Below are 26,433 nucleotides of genomic sequence, written 5' to 3'. Positions count from 1 at the left end.
AGTAGATACGACAAATATGTATATCGATCCCATCGATTCCTCGTTATTTTGATCAATGTAATCCAAATTGTTCGATATACGGCTAACGTTTGGTTGCTCTTGTGTGGACATTGCAGCAAATAAGGACAATGCTATCTGCTTTCGTTTACGCACGATTGTATGCTATCTGCACGGTGTCGTCTGCTCTAGATAACGCAAATGATAACACGACGAGAAGCATGTTTTTTTTTCAAGCGATGGATATTTTTAGATTATTAGAGTACCTACGTCAGAATAATGATCTATTTTTTAATACATTACTAGTTTGTTAAGTTAAATTATTATATTATTTTTACAATATATATATGTAGAAAACTCATTGTCAGATTCTTTGGTGGACTTTGCATCTTTGCGTTTTTGAATTTTTGATTCTTGGTGTTTTCTAAATAATTATACTTTTATAAATTTTTAAATTTATTGGTTATTGGGTTTGTGCGATGTATCCCGGGGACTGATATATTCGTGAAATGTTTTTTTTTTTAGAGATAAGAATGCGATATTGCTTTGCCGTATCATATCGTTGCATCGCCAGAATTTTACGATCGCTTGGTTGCTTAAAAATAACGCTCGACATGCATGAGCTTGCATATGATTCGCTTAGAAAACTTTCTGAAGCTGCTTTTTGACAGTCGACTAAAGCAAGCGTGATTCGTGATTCGGTGAAGGCAGAGGAACGCGAGCTTGCGTGCTATTGGGTTCGTGCATACGCGGCTGCAAGCGCATAAAACGCGCAGCAAGCATTTTGTCGTAGCTACCAGTTGGTAATCTCAGTTTTGCTATTATTATTATCACCGCCAGCATAACAAGCTATTAATTTAATTCTTATTAATTCTTTTCTACTTGTTAACACATCAGTATAACATTAGAGATAATCTGTATGTTTATAGTGGATATTGATCTGACTTCTTTCGATCTTTGTTGTTGTTTAGTAGATTTTATTTTTTATTACCGCGTTTTCTGCGATTGAAAGCTTACATAAAAGTTGTAACAGCACTCACGGGTTTACATTAGTTCTGATTATAATTTTACGATTTTCACATTATTTATTAACACACAATATATTAATAGCGATCGAATGCTTCGTTATTAATATGATCGTGATCGTTGCTGGCAGCGACTGTATAAATTATACGAACGATTACATAGCGAACCGCGTAACTACGTGTGGTTTTGCGTGCGTTAATGGTACATGGACACTCGAGACGATCCGACGCGTAGCGCATCGAATGACGGTGAACCGCGATTACCTGACGGATAGCCGCGTCAAAACAGTCACCATGCGGTTTAGGCAGTCACGTGTGTTCTGTCTACTGACACCTGTCGCAGACTGCACACTGTCTGCGTTACCCGAGCAAATGGGATCAATGTAGAATAGGAAGCGCCAGGGGGATTTCTACGTCTCGAGAACTGTCCGATTGATCGGTGCACTAACTCCAGTAATATATTCATAATGGAGATAATTTATTTTCGTTATTAAGTTCACTATTTCCGAGACCTTAATATTAGCAAGATAGCAAGAGGTTATATACTATGTATTATATCATGTAATAACACTTGTTGGAACGAGACGTTATGCAGAGGAGGACAGGTTAAGGTGGATCGGACAGTTATTACGTAGACATTAACGATCTGTACGCGAATTTTTAATTTCAGGTATACGTTTTAATAAAGATTTAAAATGATATATGTAAATTAGTTGTAAATTTTACTCTTTCTTTATAGACACTTAATATTCTAGATTACTCCTACGTGTTATCTCTCTTATAAATGTATGAGAAGAATAACCGCTGTAGAAATACCGCTGTGGAAATTTTACGATTTTTATCTTGAGATAGATCATATTTGTGTGTATTATTCTGCCAAGTGAATTCATTCCAAGTTATTACTCGAAAGAAGACGGTGATACTTAAATTCTTGTGCTATGACTATATTGCGGCAAGAATTATCGTAAAAGCAATTTTCCAGATCTCCTGATTTCAATTTTACGATAGCTTGGACGAACATCAATTCCTCATCGATCTGTCTATTGACCGGCAATAAATATTTTACGAGAACCGGCACGAAGCTTGTTCTGTTGCAAACCGCGTCTCGTCCGCTATATCTTTCGATATTACGGGACTCTTCCGTTTCAACTATCGCAAAAAGCAGAGATACCTCTTTCTCGATTTCTATTTATTTCACTGCATCGACCTCGTGTTTTACGACAGATAAAATTAATGTAATGAACGCGATGGTCAATAAAGGCGTTTAAAGCTTTAAATGGCAGAAATGTAATTTTGATTTTTGTTAAATGATCAAATATTAGCGGTAAATATATCGACATATGGATATACAATATACAGTCATGTGCAAAAGTATTAGGCACTTACAATTTTTTCGCATTTTACGAAAAGTTAAATATCTCGGTGAGAAAATCTCAAAAAGGTTTTTGATCACGTATTTTAAAGCATAAAGACAGAGCTTTAAATCTGCGCTTGAATCTTTTGTCTATACGATATTTTGTTCCTAAGTTACATAAAATTGAAAAATTATATCTTCATATCAATATTTTTGTCTTACTTTAAAGCGCACAGTTTAATCTGAACATCAGCAAATAAAATTTAATATGAAAGTATCTGAAAGTAAGCTTCCCAAGCTTTAAAATGCTTTTCGAAAAAAATTTGTTCGATAATTTTTTGCAGATATCAAATTTTTTATTAGATATGTGAAATTTTATTGTGTACAAAAACTTACTTTTTCTAAAATGTTTTTTAATTTCGAAACTAAAAAGTATACGGAAAAAAGACAAGAGAAAAACATGGTTGTTATAATGTGCTTGATTCGTATAAATTAAAAAAAATTTTTTTTAACTTTTTTTAAAAACTTTATTTGATCATCAATTTTAAAAAAGTTTTTACACAATAAAATTTCACATAATAAAAAATTCGATATCTGCGAAAAATTATCGTACAAATTTTTTTTTTAAAAAGCATTTTGAAGCTTAGAAAGCCTACTTTCATATTAAATTTTATTTGTTGATGTTTTATTGAACTGTGAGGTACTTTGAAGTAAAAAAAAATATTGCAACGATCTTATTTTTCAATTTTATGTAATTTAGAAACAAAATATCGTAGACAAGAGATTTAAATGCAGATTTAAAGCCTTATCTTTATGCTTTAAGCGTGGTCGAAAACTTCTCTGTGATTTTTTCGCCGAGATATATAACTTTTTATAAAATGCGAGAAAATTGTAAGTGCTTTTGCACATGGCTGTATGTAGGATGTATTTGTGATTTTAACGAATAGACGATGAATTTTTTAAAATATCATATTAACGTACTCACTGTTATAGTAGAAATATAATTTTGATTTTTGTCATGTAATCAAATATACGCTGCATTGAGGTGTAAACTACATATGTAGGTATAAGTAATATAAACACAAACGTAGATAACATTAATGGTTATAACAGATGTATGGCTAACACTTTTGCAAAATATTAGTATTGCAGGAAGGAAGGTACATATACATGCAAAAGTTTGTGATTCAAACGATGAAATTACGGTGTAACTATGATATATAAAAGCTTGCACACAGAATGCACAAAAAGTTAAGGATATTTTATTACTTTTCTGGTGATGTAAATAACGTGTTTATCAAGCGTCAGTTTCTTCATTGTTCGCGTATCATGGTCTCAACACATGTCTGGCGACTCTGGAAAATAACATACAAAGCTGGACGAAACAGTTGTGTGGTTTGCGCGGTTCGGCTTCACTGATCCTGCTTCCACCGACTTTGAGGCGTGCTGTTTTAGACGCGTCGACAAGTCTTCTCTTCTCTTCTCTTAGTTCGGAAACGGCCGGCGTGTCGTGTGGAAACTGCACAGGGGACCCTTATCGGGGTGTTACCGAATTATCACGTCGGCAGCCAGTTAGCGCTTTGACTTCTTGACTCTCGAGGAGTTGCAAGTCCCGCGAGGATCAATACCACTCGACGGTCGTTATTAAATCGCCAACATTACGAGCCGCTTTCAAGGTGCAGCATATCTATCCAAACATACGTGTGTATATGTATATATATATATATATATATATAATATACTCGCGAGCGTTTCTTAGTATGCGCCATGTGTGTCGAAACGAAATACGAGCACTCGAAATTGAACTCGATATATATCGTTTCGGTAAGTGCGGGTGGTGCGGTATGCTTTCAGAAAGCCAGATTGAAGTCCTTCCGCGCATTTCCCGATCGTTCGTGCTCGGAGGAGCAAGACTCTCATTAAGACGACTCGAAGGAATGCACGCGAGACACGTCGGACTATAAAAGAGGACTGAAGTTGAAATGAACCTCCAAAGTTAGAGTCGTTACGGGTGTATTGACATCGCGGGTCAATGCACTCATCGCATTTTATACGTAACGAAATTCCTAAGGAATCTATGAAAGAGACCGACAAATCCAGACGAATTTTTTATTATACTGAAAGAATCATTTGTGTCAACTGTGAATAATATAATAATAATTGTAATATAGCGTCAAATATCGAAATGATGGTTTTGATTAAAGATAATGTTTTTATGCTCCTTCGTTTACTTATTTTGAAACAGATATCGATAGTAAATCGATAGGATATTAATTATACACGTGGTAAATTTCCTTTTTTTACTTTATCAACATCAAGATACCTATCTTACGATATCTCATTTGAGATTGTATTCTTCTCGCAACTCGCAAAAGACCACAGTTGCAATTGCACTTATTTATCTTACCACCATGTTTTTCCCGACTAAATTGCGCGGTAAAAATCGCTGCAACGCGGCGATTGAATCACAGTCCACGAACATCATGACTGGAGGCGTATAGTGAGCTACGTGAGAGAGAGAGAGAGAGAGAGAGAGAGAGAGAGAGAGAGAGAGTGCGGGAATCAAACGTTCAAACTGTCTTCGGCTTGTCTGCAGTTGGTATCGGGGGCATTCTTCGAGGTTGGTGCTCTAAAGCTGCTTTCAATGAGAGGGCTTCGGGCACGGCACGAAAAGGAGATTCCAGAATCGCGAGATTGCTCGTTCTGTCTGCGAAAATCCGATACACGCATTCCCGGAGGAGAGTTTCCGCCCATTCTTCGAGTCATTCTTCTTATTTCGAACCGTCGTTGTAAAACGTTTCGCAGGTTAAAAAAGCTGTTATTGCTCCTCATGAAGTCGAATAAGCACTCGCCGACATTCAAATCCAATTGCAAGGAAAAGAGGTTACGAGCGGATATCGATTTCGTATGCTTTAGCTATCAACGTGAGATAAGTATGTATTCACGTTGTATAGTCATCGAAGAATTTTAATGAGTAATACGAGATCAAGCGCTCTTGGACGTGCGTGTCGTTTTTGAGGTATCTTGAAAACATTTTGTCACAAACATTGAAATGTAAGTTGTTAATCTCAAAAAATTTCTTAATTTTGTTCATCTATATTACAGATTAAAGGATTATATAGAAGTTACAATTAATTGTAGAAAGAAATCACACGCCGAATTTTGAATAAATTGAGAATATAAAAGAGAGGGAATTGAATATTAAATAAACGAACTTTATAGCTATGTATAACGATAGTTCACTATACGTGTAAACGAAAAAAGAAAAAAAAAATTAATTGTAATATCTCGCGACATAAATGCAATGTAAAAATATAAAAATAGCAGCGCAAAAATGGTAATACAATATGCGGTATAAAACGATACTGTGAGCGTGTAGCATGACATTCGCTCTGTCTCTATCTGTTCGATATTTTCACACTGCGCTCTCGAATTCTTTATAAATATTGAGTGCTACGTATTGGAGAGATAGCAATGTTATCACTGACATAAAATGGTAGCGCGGGAACCGCGACTCGTAAAACTTGGGTTTACGTGTTCGTGCGCACAAGTCCATTTTACCCGTGAGTTAAGTGTGGATATACCCTAGCTTTGTCGATGTCGAGGTGAAAAGTTTTAACCAGCGCGGGCGGCGCAGTCTAGTGAAGAAATGTTGATTTTAGCAGAATTTTTTAGCGCGGATTGTGCGTTCTTATCGTCGTTGGTAAAAATCAGAAACCAGGACGAGGACGGAAAGCGTTTTAACAATTTTCGCCGTAATTTTACCCAAGCGAGGACGGATTTCGAAAGTCAAAGTACCGCGATGGCCCTTGTTAATGGGCAGAGAAAAAGAATTTTCACGCTGAAAGCGCTCGCGAAATTGCATTTGCACAATCAGATTTTGGCTCTGTAACGTGATTAAGTCGGCCAAATGCGCCAGCATACCCCGCGGAGGATATCGTGCTTGAATTTGTCGGTGATCGGCTGACGCTCTCATCCAGAATAATCGACTATGTTGTTTGCACCGTTATTACTTATTAAATAGGACAGAATACGGGTTTTATAACGCAAACGTTTTAATTATTTCCGTTATTATTAAATATATTATATCTTATCATTTATTATCAAATTTATCTTATCATCTACATCTTTAATACGCGCGATTGCATTAAATTACTCCGAATGCGTGAATTGTGGTATCAGATGTATAAAAACGAAATAAAATAATCGTAAAGGCACTCGCGAAAGTCGTTTCATATCTATATGATATTTGTAGCAATACGTAACTGCTCTTTTAGTATTACTAAAAATATTTATTTCGCAATACTACGCTGTTAAATTGTATAGGGTCAAATTAACTTAATGTGAGTCGCTACTGCTCCTACTCAATAATATCGTTATTTTTTACTAAAACAATGGTTATATTTGACACTATACAGTGTCAATTGAACATTATATAGTGTCAAATTCAATTACATTTTAGTAAAAAATAACGATAAATTTAGTAGGAGCAGTGGCGACTCACATTAGGTTAAATTTGACACTATAGATTTAACAGTGTAGATATACGCTATAGATATTCTTTCGGTGAGTTATAATGATATGGATCTCGCTTTAAGTTATATACATGCGTTTTGTTAATTGTCGCTTGTATTGTATCAAAGTCTTGTGATTGTGACAAATTGCTCCTTTCGTAGATGCCAGTCTTCCTTCCGTCTAAGTGCTAAATCGATTCGTAAACTTGCCGAAACTCATTGTGAAGTCATTCGTTCGGCTGCCGGTCCGCAAATTGAGCAGTTTGTTTCGAGCTGGCAAACCGTCCCGTCAGAAGGCCTACAATGCAATGATCCGGATGTCTATCTTTTGTCAGGTTAAAAGAAGAAATTTTCTTGCCCTCGATATGTCAGTGAACAGCAGAGAATTTCGTTACCACAGGAACTTTTAACCGGGAAAAGTTACGTGGGTCTTTTTTTCAACTTTTTTTTTTAGTTTCCTATAATACCTCGTTCGGAAAGTTACATTACGTTATTTCGGAAATAGATATGTACCTGAATTTCCATTAAGCATAAAATATTCGCATATAAAATATGCGATATTTTTGTCATGTCTGCAAATATGTTATGTCATGTCAGTGAGAGACTGTTTAATTCGATGTCATATTAAAAGAATTGATCGTCAGCTTTAGCTATTTTAAGTGAAAACATTTGATGGACTCTCTCAAAGAGAGCAATGAAACAAGTAATGGGACAAACAGCGAGCTGATTTTACTCATTTATGCTTTTATGTAATTATGAGTGCTTTTACAGGTTATTGATTACGATGAATATTATTACGATAAATCCTATATTTAATTTAACATTTGTCGAATGATTGCATAATCCGTCTTCGAAACAATGAAATGACAATTACACGTTAAAATAATTTAATAATCGTATAACTCTTTTAATCTCGATTATGTATAAATAATTAATGTTTTCGATTCGACATGGATGAAACAATTAAAGTTAATGTGAGAATAATTTACGTACAAATGTTTGCGCTTCCTCGCATCATTGTCGCCTGCTGTCGGTCTCTCTAGTCAAGATCGGGGCATACGCGGAATCAGCGTGACACTCTTCGAGATATTTGACTCGAATTCGAGGCACGTAGAAGGAAGGCGCATCGCGCCAGCCAACCTTGACAGCAAGCGCAGATGGGAGATCCTACGGGAACGGTGTGACGTTTATCCGTGTGTGCCATGGAAACACGGTAAATTATGTCGATCGGGTGTTGCTGTATTCCGCCTGATCCCACCTATCGATACCGATGCCGAACGACGACAACGAAAACGCGTATCCGTGTCTCGCAAAGGTGGAGGAATTGCTGCTTCATCCCTTGCGCTTCTCACACCGCGTCGAAGCCAAGACAAATTGTCTGCCTCGAAATCGACAGGAAATCGCATGCATGAAGAAATTTCGTACCTGTAGATTTGAGGTTAGTTTATCTCGGATACCCCTCTCGGATACGGAATTTTAATACGCGAAAACAAATACATTTGTATGTAATAAAAGTTGAACGTACTTTCTTTTTTTCGTTTTAGTGATTTTTCGACTTGCGATATTAAATACTACGTAATGTTAAATGTTAAATTTAATTAAAGCGGAGGAGCATAATGAAACGACAAATAAAATATTTTTAAATATTTTCCCTTTTGAAACGTTATAATTTGCACGAAGTTTTTAATTTTTGCAGTTAAATCGCAATTAGACCTTTATAATTGTATGATGTAGGGAAAGCTCGTGTTTCAAATAGTAAAATATATTACGTAATAAAATTGGCTAGCAGTAAAATGAAACAAATTGCTACGTTTAAAATCGTGGATCTTAGCAGAAGGTAGACACGAGGCTGTTTGCTGAATGCGCGGGAAATTCAGTGGCAAAATCGAAGGTCGATAGGGAAGCGATAGAGTGGAAGGATGAGGGTGAGAGTACGATTTACGTTTTACGGAGTTAATTGAATAGAGCTTCTCTCTCTCTCTCTCTCCCTCCCCTCTTTTGTTCGCACGTACACACACAAATTGTACTCCGTCGTAAGATCGCTCGCTACGATGTGAGAGGACACAGCCTACGGAAGCGCAAAATGGTTATTATCTCCAGCACCACAGACATAGCTCGCTGAGCTTCTGATTTACGAGGTACCCTCTCGACTTAATCCGCACATCGACTACTCGTTCGACCTCCGCAATCAGCGGAATAGACTCTCAACGTTCAACTCTATCGACAGAATTAACGCAAACTAAAGAGTAAAGACACATTTCGAGATATGAATCGGGACTTAAAAGTACGACTAAAACTATAATAATGAGTATAAAACTTTTACAGCTCATACGGTGATATTAAATCGATAAAACGAAAACTTGGATTATATCAATTTATACACCAACTTGTATTTCATGTTTACTTATTTTATAAAGTTGCAACGTTCGGAACAATAATCACGTCGCAATCGAGAAATTTGAACACGCGTGCACGTGTAAAGTTTACCGCGCTGCAAATTTTCGAAATGCCGACACGTAATTTGCCAGTAATTACAGATACGCAGAACACTTGGCGATGATATCGCGAACAGTGAAACGACTCCGCGTACACGTTCCGGTTTATCACGATTATGTTGAGTCCTCGGTTTCGCGACGTCGTATAAGTACCTATTATACAGTAACCTGCTCACAGAACACGACAAAGTTTATAATGTGGGAGACTCTTGTAGGAAGAACGAATGAAAAATGTCGCGTAATAAGCATCGCGTTTACGTGACATTTTCGGGGGCGTCCTGTTTTGCTTCTTAAAGGAGTTTCTATTTTCTAGCCCTTTCGTCTGACATCTTGAGGGCGAGATCTAACTGTATATTGCTGCAGTTAATAGTATCGACCGCGGTGTAGAGACATCTCGCTACCTATCGAAGCAACATTTCCTATCGGAACGGAAAAGGATACACTTAATGGCTGACTAGACCATTAGGTGCTTCAATACCAATTATTTTAAGGACACAGGCACAGAGACTGCCACGCTTTTAAACAAAGTTCAATATCTAAACGGGAATATACGACACATATTACTTATATATAATATACAAATTATTTATATATAGGTATATGTAATATATATATATATAGTATATATATTATATTATATGAGTAAAAATGTATTTATAATTATACAGGGTGTTCCGAAATTCGAGGACAATATTATTAAAGCGTGAAACTTTGTGAAAAATTAAGTAATAAAAGTGCATTCCATTTTTTTCCGCAAAGTAGTTTTTTAAGTATATAAATGTTTAAAATTTGGCCAATCCTAAACGTTGGTTAAAAAGTCATTTATCCGAAGTGTTCGGACAGTGTTCAAAGTGTTCATCTAATACCACTGCACGCACGTCACACACATGTTGCACGGACGAATAACTTTTTAATCAATGTTTAGAATTAGCTAAACTTTAAACGTTTATACTTAAAAAAAACTACTTTGCAGAAAAAATGGAATGCATTTTCATTATTTAATTTTTCACGAAGTTTTACAAAAACTTTTATTTATACATATTATATTATATAGTACAAGTTATAATACAGATATAACAAGGAGAGTGAATTTTTTCGTGATAGTTATATCTCAAATATTTAATATTAGATTAGATTACATATTATTTCTTGATCTATATCTTAAGTTTAATTTACTGAAAATTCTATTTTTATCCCTATCCATAAATATTTTCCATTATCAAAACGCGTTTATCTCTCAACATTTTGTAAATTTTGGCATGATTTGATTTTTTACTTTTTACGTTCGTACGTATATTGCAGAGGGTATGCGACATTTGAGTCACCCTAGAGAACATACACAGACGTTGTTGCTTAATCTCGCCAGGAATGCGCAGGGACGGCTCGTTCTAGAAGGATGCGCCTGCTAAGACTCCGTCGTGTTGGTAGCGGTCTCGGTTTAGGATCGTTGGAGACGGTAGTAGTGGGTCCTGCTGGCTCTCTCGGCCGCATATCAAGCAGCTTCAGGCATGGCGCAAGATTAATGCGAGCTCGTCTCGATGGTCGTTACGGTCCTAAGACGATTACATCCTCCTTAAGTTCAGGAGCCGTCGCCTCTGCCATCTTAATCGTCGGGTCCGTCGTATATACACTGTTCTAATTAGTTAATCCACCTTTACCTGTGCGTCAGCGTCACCGTCCTCTCGTACCCGCCACCTTGTGGAGCAGATGTTAACACGAAACGCGCACCAATTAGAAGCCATGACATGTTACGATAGTTTAGAGGAATTTCCTACATTACGTCACGCTTCCCTCGTTGTGACGCGACTAAATATTTATTTGCATTCGATTGAGAATGCAGCGGCGCGCGATCCACAAAGTGCCGTTAATTAACGAGTAGATCGAGCAATCATAACTTTATTTCATCTCTTTATCGTTGATTTCAATAGGTTATATATTGTATACAATCGCTTTTAAATAAGTAATATTTATGACTCTTTTAATCATATTACGTTATGAAACTTACAAGGGAATGGGCCCAAGTGTCCTCTTCGATTTTGATAAGGTTTCAATATGTTGTTTGTAGACGAAAATACAGGACACGCGCGTATTTTTGTTGTACGTGCTCTGTCGCACTTTTCAGTTTTAAGGAGTGAAACACCTCTTAGAAAATATCGATTTTTTTTTCTTTCGAAGCGAATATCGTCGAAGCTATAAAAGATAAAAACAAATGTTGAATGGTTTTAAGAGAGTACTTAATAATTACATCAAGTCCTTTTTAAACAATTTAACTTTTATTTCAAACATTTTTTTATTTTTTCATTTCTCATAATAGTTTCGACGATATTCACTTCGAAAGAAAAGAAACTGATTGCTTTTTAAGGGTATTTTATTTAAAAATACGACAGGGCACATATACAAAAATAAATCCCTTATTTTTATCTACAAAACAAACAAATATTAACATACGCAAATATGAAAACTACTAGACATATTAAGATGCAAATGAAACATGAAAATCGGAGGGGAATACTTTTGGGTCTCTTCCCTTATTATATTCTTATGTTGTGGACTAATTAGTGTCGCAATTACTCTCGTGCGCTTCTCGGGGCGAAGAGATACCTATAACACTTGCCGCGCAGCGTAGAATGTATGTATATACCTATACGTGAGGTAAATTATGACGCTTTCGCTAACAGATGTATCGCGCGCGCAGTTGCACGAGTCCGGAAGTGTCAGGAATGGCTCGCTTTCGTGCAATTTTTAGTTTTCATCTACTCAGGATATATGGCGCCGACCTCTTCTGTCTTGTGTACAATGGCGGTAGCGATATACACACCTCGTATTTGTTTCGTTCAACTTATCATTCTCGAGAGCTCCTCGGCGCTCGCTCGCTCGTACGCTCCTCATGCTTTGCAAATTTTCTATTCGTCAAGAGGAGTGATCGATGCCTCGATGTACTCTTCCCGCGAACTCATACAACTGATAAAAAACTTAGACAAAGAAGGACATGATGGAGCGGAATAAGGAATGGGATCAGCGTCAAAGTTTCTCTGCAAAGGAGTTAGAAAAATCGAATTCTCCGGTTATAACGAAGGATTTACGTGCAGGATTCGGTTTGACGATATATGCGATGCACGTGACGCGTATATCGCTCTCCTGAATCGCAAAGGAATGAAAATAAAAGGGTACCGAGAGTCCCTTCGAGGTGAGAATTTAAATGGTTCCTAGAAAAGTTAAATTAATTAAATTCCAAAGTGACTTATTATCGGCTGATAAAGCAAAAGGAAGGACATGAAAGACGAGAAAGAAACAGGAAATGCAATAGCTTTGTCCGGAGCGAGCAGGCAGCAATTTTCTCTCGCGCTACTACCGTTTCTCGTTTCCGTGGTGAAAATTTATAATGGTACATAAAACTCTTGTAAAAAAAGGGGGGGGGAGGGGAAATTTACTATTAACGTAAATTCGTGGAATAAAGCAAACATTTATATCGTTTATATCGTTTATATCCGAGGTTTTATCGTTCTATCAGCCGGTGCCAACTCATCCACTATTCATTTTGATATTCCACGAAAATGTGGCATACCGCTCGCGCTTAGATTCCGGTGGGGTTGCCTCCATTTGTCCCTCGTCTCTGTTCACCATCTGCCCTCTGTGACGGGGTGGAATACACACGAACGAAAACTACCTTTACCACTTTTTCTCCGGCCCCGGCCGCGGCCGCGTACATATACAATGCAACACGGTTGCAGACGATGACTGAACTACGTGAGAATCGCACCTGACGGAGATGCAGCGTGCCATGGTTTCGCACGCGATTCCGATTAAAACTTTATGAGCCCGCCGTGAAATGTCTCGGCGACGTCGACCAACTGAAATTTCTAGCGCTTCGACCTTCGCTCGACTTAAATATTTTTACTCCCGCGTGAAAGACGCGGTTTTACTCTCCCCCAGTCGTTCTCGCTTATTCGCCATTCATCTCTGTCCGTTTATATGTATCGCTTTATTTCACCTGGCTCTCTCGAGAAAACGTGGTATTACTCTCGCGAGGGCTATCAACCGCGACAAATCGCTAGTCGACATCCGAGGTGAAATCAGAAATTCGTAACGTTTGACGAGTCGCCGTTTTTTACCGACTTGCCGGAGGGCACGATATTTTTCCTCTTTGAGATATTTCAGGTCCGCCATGTGGAAAGCAACGGTATACCGCGCGTATACCCGTCATGAAGATATCCCGTCGGGGAAATAGCATCTCTCTACCCATTACGCGAGAACACAGATAGATTAGGTGTACCTTATTCGTCTTCCAACGACCGGAACTCCTCCTCGTTCTTCATCCTCTCTGGTCTCGCCGCGCACTGGCAGCACGCGCGTCCTTATCTTATCCTCGCTTTTTCACCACCGCGAGAGCTTCCCCCGTACACGGCCCGTGTAAGCGACGCATGTAGTTTTTCTTCGAGGCGAGGGAGTGACGCCTCTCGTGCCCGCGAGACGCGCGAATTTTTCTTTATCCCGTTCTCGTTCCCGTTCCCACTCCCGCTCCCGCTCCCGCTCCCACGCTCCCACGCTTTTCCGACGGTCTTCGCTAACGCGTAACCTGCAAGTCGCAATTAATTTTCCGTCCGCGCGAGAACGCGTCCTCCCGGCGACGATAAATCAAGCAACGGAGTTTCAATTTGGCGCAACGAGTCGTAGCCACGCCGAGAATTCTCATTACGAAACGCATGTCGTTAATCAATGGAATCGGTCGCCCCTGTGTCCCAAGCGGAAAAACGCTTGGACTATGTGCACTGTTGCGATGTATTCGATGGATGAGTATACGTATACTTATTTCATATACTGTTTGATGATTTTAGAAGTCGCGTGAAGCGGTGTTCTATACATATAAGAGATTCTCGTCGTAATTCTTATTTAGGAATCTACCTAAACTCTTCATTAATGCACTAACAGAAAGAAGGATGGATTTTTCTAATAAAATATCTGAAAATTTAACTATGAGCTACAGAGATCTGAAATTTTCTTGAACTATTAAAATAATTATATAGAAACTTAGGCATAATGAAGCCTGCAAAACATTTTTATATTCTAGCAATTAGCTTGAACATCCTACATAATTATTTTTTTCATTTGTATCTAGTTAAATTTTTAGGCACTTGAACAAAACTGTTCTTTCTCTGCGTGATTATAAATGTAGAACGTATGTCTCTCATTTCAATAAAAAGTTTTGTGCAAAATAATGTGAGACTAGGCTCCTATTTTGTAATTCTTGTAATGACAGTATCGTTATACTGTCGTTAAGAGTTACAGAATAAGATTTAGCAGGTTTAGCTACGTTACTGTAGCTGTTTAAGAAATCTTTTTCAATTTTGGATCACGATATAACTGTGCAGAAAAAGTATGACGCTTAGTTGCAATATTGCTATGAACGATGAATTTCTCGATGCGGCACACACACACACACACACACTGTTTAATCTCGATATCGATAGTGGCACGGAGAGGTCGAAAAGTTTCGCACGTAGCGCAATGTCAGTCGAGTAACGAGGTCGTTTGCGAGCGCGCGCGCTTGATCGGATAGCTTGCTCGGCATCTTGCTTACAAGACACGTAGCATCGGCAGGGGTTATCGAAAATTTAATAACGTTCGAATTAATAATGCTGGTGTTGCTGCGCGCGATGGCGGGTGTGAGAGACGGAACGCTACATCGCGCTTCGTCGGAAGAGCAATCGGGCTAATAACGCACCGGTTGGAGCGGACGGATAAATTAAATTAATCATGCATCACAACATGCAGGAGTCGGAACTTTAGATCCAATCGTATATTAACCGAATAAGCCGCGCTAAATCTTCCTCTCCGGGCACAATTGATTGAAACAAGAAGATTATTGCGATATTGCTAATGATATTGTTATCGATTAGGAATAATATTCATTTTTAGCATATCTATTTCTTTAATGAAAATTATTGATTTCATACTTTAATAGTAATGCTCATTAACGTCGCGTGACATATCAATTTTCCCGGTCAATTTAAATAACGTGCGATATAAAGATATAAACATAACAATGCTTAACTGTAACTGAGCGGTTATTTTTCTCATAAAGGGAGTTCGTAAATTAATCATTTTTTTATTTTCCTTTATTTTGTAACGATCGTGAATTTTTTAAGTTTTCTAAACAGTGCTCGAACTTTGTAATTGGACATGGCGTTACGTGTTGACGAGCTTACTTAATTCCAAGCGCTGTAAATCATCAGGGAGTCATGCCGTGTGGGCGATAGTTGCTGCGAAAAAGATATTCCGCTGGTCATTAACGTCCGAGCAGGAACTTCCTCATCCGGTAGTCGTTATCGCTATTCGGAGGTTCGCTTCTGCTATTTTTGCGGATGCACCGTTACGCTCACTATGAGAATATAGCGTTTAAAACGCTTAAGTTTCTCTCTTGTACCAATTTCAACTTCAAGTTCCGTGCGTGTGAATATCTCATCAGGATTATCGATTTTGTACTAGAACGAAAAAAGATAATAAAGATATGATAGTAAAAATAAAGTTTATACCAATTTCCATGGCTATATAAAAATAAATTACGCACTCTTCAAAAAATTACAACGCGTGGTAAAAATACTGTTTTTCAATTATTTTTCGTTACAAATCATAAGAGGTTTTGACTGGAATTTTAGTGGTTATTCAAATTTTCTCTTTCCACATTGATAATTTAAAAAATATATTTCTCTAATAAAATAAAAAATATTCTAATAAAATTAACAACTTTTTCTACATTTTAAATCATACCTGAAAGATGCGTGTATATGCACGACGAATGTGTTTCTGTTTAACAAAAAAAGGTAGAGCCACTCAACGAGTCATTTATTAGTACGTCTAATAACACTCGACAAAAAGGGAAAAAAACAATTTCATGTGATACAAATGTAGATTGTGAAAATGAATGAGTCTCGCGCATATATTGTTGCACCGGGCGGCATGGTTCGGTAGCGAAGCTGTCTATGAAAATTTTAATTGGACTGCGTATATGAATATCACGTATAACGTCCCTGTCAGACTAATCGGGTAATCTACTCGTCTCGCTGAAAGAATCAACGTGCCTTTTAGCTTAATTGTTTCTCGGAGCTCGCTCGTCTGTCGCGCTAATATTATTAACTCCTTATGGTTTCAACCGTTAGAAGCTGATTCCAGCAGGACGAACGGTAAGGATACCCGGCATCTTAGGCAATGGTTGTTTTTCAAAAGAAAATGAGGACATTCGACTTTATTCGTCGCTCGATTATAGTTCTTCCGATACCGAGTTCATCTCTTTCAACCACGCGACGGAAGAAAATGCGCGAGTGAAAAATTAATGAATAATAATTTATTATTAATATACGATCAATACTGTTCTAAAGTTGTTTGTTTTTTCTTAAATGTTCCCTATATTCGCGACAATTTTCTCTTATATTTTTCCTCTGCATTTTATATTTTTTAGTACGCTTAAGCGGTTTATGAGGCAATGGCAAATTAGCAAGCTGCCTCGCAATTTGTGGCCCGATAATTAATCGTCCAAACAAATCCGTGCAGCTTGACCATTTAATATAATGTCCGCTATGTCACACACCCAAACGTGATCACGATCTCATCAAGAGATAAGTATCGACCGACGCGACGTTTTCTACTTGGAGAGCGTCCAGCGTCAAGTCACTTCTTAGACGTTTCAATTGTTCAAAGTTCCATTACTATTCAGAGTTGAACACCGCGCATGGAAGAGCTTGTAACTTGATTCGTTTTGGCCGTCGAGGATCTTTAACTAGTACATCTTTTCACGTTCGAGTAAAAACGAACGTGTCACAACTCTTATATAGTACTGCACCGAATCGCAGGTCTCGCGCATTGCTCAAATTAGATGGAATTCTTAAACACGCAGCGGGTGGCGTAGCGACGTAATTGCAAAAACGTGATACGGCGGTAATTAACAAGAAATTGTGCCGCGATGTTAGAGTCAAATGAGATATGGTTTTTCGTAGGTACATTGTAGAGTTATTTGAGTGCGATGCTTCAAACGTTATGCTATTTTTAGTCACAACCAAAATAGGTTTTCTGAAAGAAATTCGTTTAATCCGATATAATAATTCAGTTTTAACATTCAGTTTTTAAATTGCATTATGTCATATACATATATTTAATAAAGAAAAACAAGAAAATTTATTTTTCTCCGTTTATTTAAAAAGCCGTCGTTGCTATAATAGAAGCATTGAAAATACACCTCTGTCGAATAAAAATAGAATTATCATAAAAATATGAAACTTTATTTAATTGATATTTATTCTCGTCTCGCAATTGCAGATTTAATGTAATGAAATAGCACTTATTATTTTGTTTAAATCAAAATATAGATCAAAATATAGATGTGTATTGATGTGTTCTGATATTTCTGGATTTCATGGATACAATGAAACACATTATGAAATATTAAATTATATAAATTAAATAATTACGGAAGCTCTCAAATAATATTATACATGGCATATATATTAAATTTTCGACGTGTCAATGACTGTTTTTTGAAATTACATAAACAGCAGCACAATCGGGTGAAATGAATATTGCACTAGAATTAATCCAATCATTTATCGATTGGATAATCGATCTTATAGAGTATGATGGAGGAAACAGGGTTTCACAAGAGCGAACGCATATCAACCGATCGTTATTAATCTGCGAGAATAAGGTGCAGGAGTTTCTAATCTGTCCCTACCGCGGCACGTTTACGGCGTAGATTTAATCTGCATTGGATTTAATTAAAATCAAGTGCTTCCACAGTGGCATACTCTCGTTGACAATTGCATGTAGATTGGATTAAGCTCGGAATTAGAACGGAGAGCGAATTCACGCTCCGCGCGAACCCGGGTGCTCGTTTGTCCATATTAATATTCGAATACGTGAAACTAGGGCGAATCACGTTGTAAACTTTCGCGATAGAGATTGTCAATGGCGGTAAGATAATCCGGCATGAGCTCGGATTGTTACCATTCCCCGCGTGTGAGAGCTTTCTCTAATTTATTTAATCATTACACAACCTCTTTGATGTTAGATTAGATCTCTTAAAGCTGCTTCAATGTTATTTAAAATTGTCCGTATTATATTAACAATATTTTATATCTAACACAAGCCATATCTCAATATCATAGCTGTCTCTCGGGAGACTCGCGATGTGACGTTTGTACGCTACAAACTCGCCACTTGCACAACGATATTCGGCGATCGAAGTTTCTCATACTCTAAACTCTAAACTTTCAAACGATTTGTCCGTACCTAATCGGAACTTTCATTTCTGCTGCAGATCTAGACGGTTGCTGATCTGGAAATCTTGGAGATCTCTCGCTTTCCTGCGCATATTCTCTGCGTACGTGGGAGGTCGAAGTTTTCGCCGATAATCCAACTTAGCATCTGCCGCTTAACAAGGTATAATTATCAAAGATACGAAGAGGACCGTTTCCTGAGCAGATATTTGCCTCATAAGAAGCATTTCGGATAGTCTGGCCGATTCCTAAGGTACGTATCTTAAGTCTATCGTTCTCTCTCTCTCTCTCTCTCTCTCTCTCTCTCTCTCTCTCTCTCGATTGCATCCATGGATAACTAAGCTAGGTACAGTCGTCCTTGTAGCGTATCACACCGATCAAATCTATGTTACTTGCTAAGACTTTCTTGTGTGTGTTATCTATGATAATAAAACTCATCTAAATTGACTTCACTTGTAGATAGCAAAGTTAAGGCTAGAGATAAGAAATATTAACAAGCTGTTTATCTCAAGTCAAGCATTTTGTTACAAACTGATATAAATTTAGATAGGGGAGAGTTGGTTAAGTCATACCGACGGTTAAATCGTACCTCTATTGTATTTTCTAAACGAAATTTTTTTTTTTAAGATAATGATACTGATGTGACGCTGGTAATATGGGATTAAGAAATATCATTTTTGTTTTGTCTTCGAGTCGTCTGTTTACGAGTGATATTCAAAATTGATTTTGTTCGATGTCTGATCTAAGTTTTGGTACAATTTACCTAAGGTGTTATCAGTACAAGGTGGGTAATTCAATTATAGTGTTCTTCATGGTTATAATTGATATTTAAACTCTTTTCGAGAGTATAGCATCAAATTAGTAAAATATTTGTAAGTTATGTTGCTATTGGCAAATTTGTAAAAATAGAGGGAGTTGGGTAAATCGTACTTGTCGCTGGTCTTTATATTGTACCGATACGATTTTCGCAAGTGACGCGAGCAATATGTGCAGGTTACTATTATGATAAAAAAGGATCTACAATGGACTGGATTCAGTATGTCAGGTGCTCTAAGTGGTTGTACGAAACCTGTAGTGACAATCCTGACATTTACCAAAACTATTTAAATAAGCGCTCAAGAAAGTGATTACTTATCAATTATTGTCTTTCTATTAAATTTTTCTATTGAGGCTTTCTATTGAGTCTTTCTATTGAATCTTTTCTATTGTGACGGAAAAATCCGTAATTGATTTTCCAAAATTTATTTTTTCAAAATATCTGAGATTTGAATATTCTGAAATGTGCAATGATAGCTTAAATCAATTTAGGTATTGCTTTTTACTTTGTTTTCTTAAATGAGTTTAAAAAACACAGAGTCTAATTTCTGTTTTTATAATACCTAAAAAACTTTTTATTATACCTATACTTAAATATGTATACTAAGTTTGTGAAATAAAAAATAAATTTATTAATAAATGAGTTTTAAAATTAATTTCTTTATTTTCCCAATAAACAAACTGACGTTATTTACCGTTATTTTGACGTTAAAGATGTTATTTTAATGTCAAAATGACAATAAGCAATGTCAGTTTGTTTGCTATATTAGAAGTACTATTTAGGAATCAGGTAGTACAATTTAACGACTCGATTTCCAAATCGTACCGAAAGCTACTTTTTTAAAAAATCTAACTTCAACAATAATTTAATGTTTATTTTTGTAAAAGTATCGTTTTGTTTTATTGCCAATGAACCAAAGTTTAATGTAAGTACAGAAATATTCTGATCTCTTTAGTACTTTTGTTACAATTTTGTTTAAACGTTAGGGAGTACGATATAGGCGACTTCTCCCTATTTGATTTATTAAATATTTTTCGCGAAAAAAGCTTCGTATAGATTTAAACAAATAATATATGTTGTATTACGGAAAAACTGTATCACGGAAAAAATTGATTAGGTGGCAAAGCTAGAGTTTGCTACGCGCTTCAGCAAACTCTATCCTCTATAAGGATTTAATGGTTCAACAAAGAAATTGTATCTGTCAACAGTCTGTCAGTATGCTAATTCAATTAATTCTTTTACAATGAAAATTGCTAATATTACAAGTTTTTTTTTTATTACAGCAGTAAAAGTACGTACTAATTTAGCTAATATGTTTTGTAAAATTTGCTTCTCTCTCTCTCGTACTCGATTATTATTAACACGAAAATTAGCATAAAAAAATAATTATAGTCGCTTATATACCTCACATTCTAATATATGCATTAGATTGATTTTCGTAGAAAGTTATATATTTTGCTGTATTAACAAATTTGCTGTACAACAAATATGATTACCTATAATTACTAATTTTATTCAGCTGTATAATTTTGCTACTTTAACACAGAAAACTAACTGTCCGCGTATATTACAGCTATAGATTGCAAATCAGTGAAGTTTTTAGTTGTTTTAACAAATCTTTTTTTTGTGTGATTAGTTACTGACCTACATTCGTGCAAGACATTTGTCTAATTTGTTGCTGAAAATATTATCGTTTTTTCACTTTTATTTTATGGATAGATCTTCAAAAAAATAATACTTGTGATTAGGTATCATCAGATTTGTTCTTATGCATAAAAATTGCTAACAGGACGGAAAGTATTATTATTTTTTGGTCAAATTATATCTTCGAATAATGTGACGAACCGAACTCTACAAATAGAAAAAAAGGGTTTGTGTACTCGTTACCTGTAATAAAGGAACATATGAAAAATGCATGTCGGCGGGAGAATGGTCGTTATGCTAATTTGTGAAGAAAACTATGGTTTTATACATCGAGGATGATACGTGATCTGCACATTATATATCTATAAATATACATACCTGTTGTAATTAAAGTTGTCCATTATATTGGTGTGACAGGCCGTTTCTATGTTTGCTCGATCCGTTTCTATCGCATGTCACTTCGATTCCGCTGATAGAAAAGTATCCAGCTCAATTTCAATCTGTAGAGAATTACAATGAAGCTGATTCTATGTACAACGATGGCATAAATTTGCAATGCCACACACTGGTATACATCTCCAATAATTAATTATTATGTTACATATTATAAAATGTGTTTGCGAGTTACACACTTTATATCACGCGACATTTTTCATCGTAATGAACAGTGGCAAATAGTATTTTTGCATTATTCTCTCGGCAACGAGCTTTTTGCTTTTGATATGTATATTTTATAACAAAATATTTTATTCACAAATATTTGAGTTATATCTTGCATGTGACGCATATGATGCAACATCAAAGAATAGCTGCGTTTCCTAATTATGTTATGATTTTTAGCGCAGAATAGTGCTTCTCTCTCTCGTACTCGATTATTATTAACACGAAAATTAGCATAAAAAAATAATTATAGTCGCTTATATACCTCACATTCTAAGATTTGAAATTATTTTTAAAAAATTACATATTTTTTGTTTACTGTCGTAAACAAAAGAATTTGAAGATTTAAATAAATTTTTATCTTTATTCAATATAGGAAAAATTGTCTCTAAAACTATTTTCTCTGTAATTAATCATTAAATCTTACATACCGTGTTAATTAATGACTATATTCGATTTATGGAGATCTTTAATCTTTGTTGAGCTTTTACATTTCTATCGATATATAATTATGCATAACATACCGTGTTTATCGATTATTTATATACTTTGATGTGAAACGGAAAAGAAAACAATCGATCGCTTCCGTAAGTCAGCCATCTCGACTAGCCTTGAAAATTCTGGACTTCATTTCCGCTCCCCGCGATTTGAGTTATACTTGGCGAGACTAACGACCCTTTAATTATTCACCTCTAATTGCGAATGCTCCTTGTTACTGGAACGCATGCATTATGCGTGGAACGCGTGTTACATCCGTTTTCATGCTGCCTACACTATCTTTCCGTTTCATCCTAGTGAAATTCAAATTTTAAAAATGCACGCATTTATTAAATATTAAAACATGAATATTAACAAAGAAATAATATATAATTTAAAAACTATCTCATAACAAAGATTTTTTAGGTTGAATTTTAATAATTTTTTTAATGATATGAATATATATCTATTATTTAGCTATTGTCAAATTCATTTATCATAGTTGATTTAATGAACTGTAAATGTCAATTCCTTTCGTGCTTTAATTTCTGAAACCGTGTTTATGACAATGGCTCCGCGAGAATGTAGGTATAATAATTTTATGCTTTAGTCTACGACATCGATATCGACATATGATAGGTTTTATGATGCGTTTGATTATAATCCCGGTCCATTTTACGATGCAAATAGTCTAACTGGGCTATCGTATCTTCTTGTTCATAGTAATTAGATTTATTCAATGTATTTTGCGATATAATCGAATTTAACCGTTAATTAATTTTCTGTTTGTCTTGATGCATAACGTCTGATTAAAGCGCAATTGTTCGAGTTATGAATTATTAACGTGCACCAATATATTAATGATAATTTACATTGCTCTTTATGATGTATATAAAATATGTGCATTTATACAGTAACAATACAATTATATTTTATTGATATAAATAATATATAATTTTTTATTTTAACATATTATACATATCTACCATATATGCTATGAACATTATTTCTATGTATTCTATGAATATATATATTTTTAAATCTATTTTTATTTATGCGCATGAAATATTTGCTTTGAGTACTGTGTTTGTTGCAAGTTAGTCTAATGTTTAAAAAAGTCTAAAAAAGTCGTGCTAATTTTAAATTTAAATTATTGCTTCTCGTTTTATATGGAAGGATTTAAATTGAAAGTACTTTTCGGACGTGAAGTCGACAATTGAGCACTATGTGCGTGTGCACGCTTCTTTTCACTGGAATGACGACGAGTGATCCGAGAGTGACGGAATTTTGTTCGCACTTTATTTCCCATTCCATTATTCGCGGATCGTGGAAATCTCATGCATCACAAAAGAACGACCGACCAATGAATTTACCTTGCGTACCAGTTCGCCTACTATTACTAATTCATCATTCTTCGATCCCCCCCCCCCCCCCTCTCTCTCTCTCTCTCTCTCTCTCACAAACACACATACACGCGAAATTACGAAAGTCTTAAATATATGCATTTGAAATACGATCGACCATTAAATTAAAAGTGCGAGAATTCCATTTACCTAGTATCGAAGTAACAATTATTGTAATTCGTGAAATACAATGTCAAAACGAGCAAGCATACGAAAATTGTTACATGTAGTTATATGATTACGTAAACACGTGATACAAAATAACAGGGATGGGAAAGTTACTTTGTAAAAGTAATTAATTACAGTTACAGTTTTTCTCTTTCAAAAGGTAATTAATTACCGTTACAAATTATTGACTCTGAAAAGTAATTCGTTACAGTTACAGTTACTGAAAAAGTAACTTTAAGTTACTTTTTTCATCGGAATTTTTACTAGTAGTATCGATACCATTAGGGCTGTATTCAGAAACATTATCCAACTGCCTTCATTCTACCCTTCAACTGGATCGTTTTACCCTTATTTTTCACCTAATATTAAACAAGGATAATACACGGGGTCATCAGAGTAATGCAGCCTAGGACAATTAAAAAAAAAAGACTGGCTTACGTTTATATGTTATACAATTTTATTCAAAAAGATAAAAAAATTGTATGGCAAAGACGTTTTTCGTTAAAGTAATATAAACACATGTGAATATGAATATGAAATAGCATACATATACAATGTTTTTTGTAAAAAAAATTCTTTTTATATTCGGCTAAAAGTTGTAAATAAATTCCAGCACTAATCCAAAATGGTCTACAATCGTTTATTGAGCGCTCTTGTATTTGATTGGCGGATTCCATTAGATCCCAAAATATAGACTAAACAGGTACGAGAGTTCATTGAATGCTTTAGTTAAATTTCTTTCTTCTGATTAATCAAATGTTTCGAAGTATTTGTAGCGCCAAATGGACACTACCGCACACTAAATTGACAAATAAGTTTAAAATATATAAAATAACTATGAAAGTAACTATATATTAAATTAATTACTAGTTACTTAAAAGATGTAACTAAGTTAAGTTATAATTACAGATGGAAAGAAAGTAACGAAGTTAAGTTACAGTTACTGAAAAAAGTAACTCTAACTGTAACTTCGTTACAAGTAACGAGTGTTACTTCTCATCCCTGCAAAATAATGCATCGATTTATTGATTTTAATAATGATCGATAATGATTCATTCTTACAGCATTCATTTTACTTTCTGTATTTGCATATTTTATTACTGAGCTCGTCAATGATCACTTTCATTTATTCACTCATCGATTTCACGTCCGTCACATGATGTCTCGTTCGAGGAGCACGAAATAAGCGGAAGTGATTCCGACGAGATAGATGACGGAGACTTCGGACTCGTGGGTTTCGATTATTCGCCACCGTAAATTCACGAATGCATCACAGACACGAACAACGCATTATCGATGGTTTATCAAGAAGTGCTTTCGTTTTGACTGATCGATTTTGCACGTGCGTGTCGAATAACGACTTTAATCTCTTTCGCGCACTGCTCATCGTCATTTCCTTTCTTGTACATCTAAATAGCGTCTGATATATCCATTGAAGAAGGTATTTTTTTATGTAAAATATACATACTTAAATAATTAATGGGAGGGTTACGCTTAAAGCTTTAGGGGAGGATTATCCATCTATACTCAAAATTCTTTAGTCGTAACGAACGCGAAATCAAACAAGGCCACGTTTAGGAATATTGTTCGAGTGCTCCTATATATCATTTTATTAACAACAAAGATATAATAAAATGAGATATTTGAGTAGTATTTCTGAACACACACACATATATATATATATTTATATATATATATATATATATATAGCTCGGTGTTTTTAGCCGAATTAAAAATCACGCGAGCAGAATAAAAATGTTTATGTAAATTTGTTTAAAAGCGAGCGCAATTAGCCATTGCTTTCGGCATTGCATGCCTCCTATTTAATAAGCCGCAACGTTACTTGCAATGCATCGACCGCTCGTCGATTTTATATTAGTTGTAACGTTGCGATTGAGCCATTTGCGCGGCTAACGACGTAGTTATGTGTTCGTTGTGTTTCAATCCGTTATTGCACTGCCGTTTGATTAATACAAAGGACGCAATCGATAAAAGCGACTGCCAGCGGGGTCGTGTCATAGCAATTAAACGTATTTCAAAGCTTCCGCGTAAAGAATATAATAATTCTTTGCAAAAAATATAGTTGCGCGTTTCAATCCATTATTGTTACGCTGTGTGATTAATACAGAAGATATAGGGTAACTCCGGCAAATACGCCGCGTTAGGATTTACGCCGCAGAAGTCTGAAAAAAAAGAAGGAGTGAGGGTAATTTTCCCGCCTTTATGTTATATTAGTATTGTGTTATGATTTTTTAGCTTCTTACTGTTAATATTAATGAAATTATTGCGAGTTGAATCGGTTTGTCACTGTAATAAGTAACGCTATCATAAATTATAATCTACATTAAATGATTACTGTAGGGCGTGTTCTCTTCAGGAAGATAACATTAATATCCACACAGTTTTTTCGTATAGATTACTGTTTATTAACACACAAATAAATAATTGTTTCACACTATATAATGTCCAATGCAATATGTATATGTTTGTCACGATGTAAATGATTATTGACGCATACCGATGTCCTGAGTGATCTCAGTCTCGGCAACGCCTAAGAACTTGTAGTAGTCCTGAGCCTACTCCGCAACGCCTAGGGACGTAATCGTCCTGAGC

At 35.8% G+C, this 26,433-nt stretch overlaps 1 long non-coding RNA gene across 1 annotated transcript in view; it reads left to right on the top strand.

Annotated features, from left to right (window-relative positions):
- Nucleotides 1-26,433, top strand: part of LOC108761608 (uncharacterized) — a 158,190-nt gene that overhangs the window by 35,000 nt on the left and 96,757 nt on the right. The window contains exon 2 of the long non-coding RNA XR_001940130.1: nt 18,693-18,904. This is a non-coding gene — a long non-coding RNA (uncharacterized LOC108761608). The remainder of the gene's footprint in view (nt 1-18,692; nt 18,905-26,433) is intronic.

The sequence above is a fragment of the Trachymyrmex cornetzi genome, unplaced genomic scaffold (assembly GCF_001594075.2).
Source record: "Trachymyrmex cornetzi isolate Tcor2-1 unplaced genomic scaffold, Tcor1.1 scaffold257, whole genome shotgun sequence".
Lineage (NCBI taxonomy): Eukaryota > Metazoa > Arthropoda > Insecta > Hymenoptera > Formicidae > Trachymyrmex > Trachymyrmex cornetzi.
This window is presented reverse-complemented; position numbering and strand designations above follow the sequence as displayed.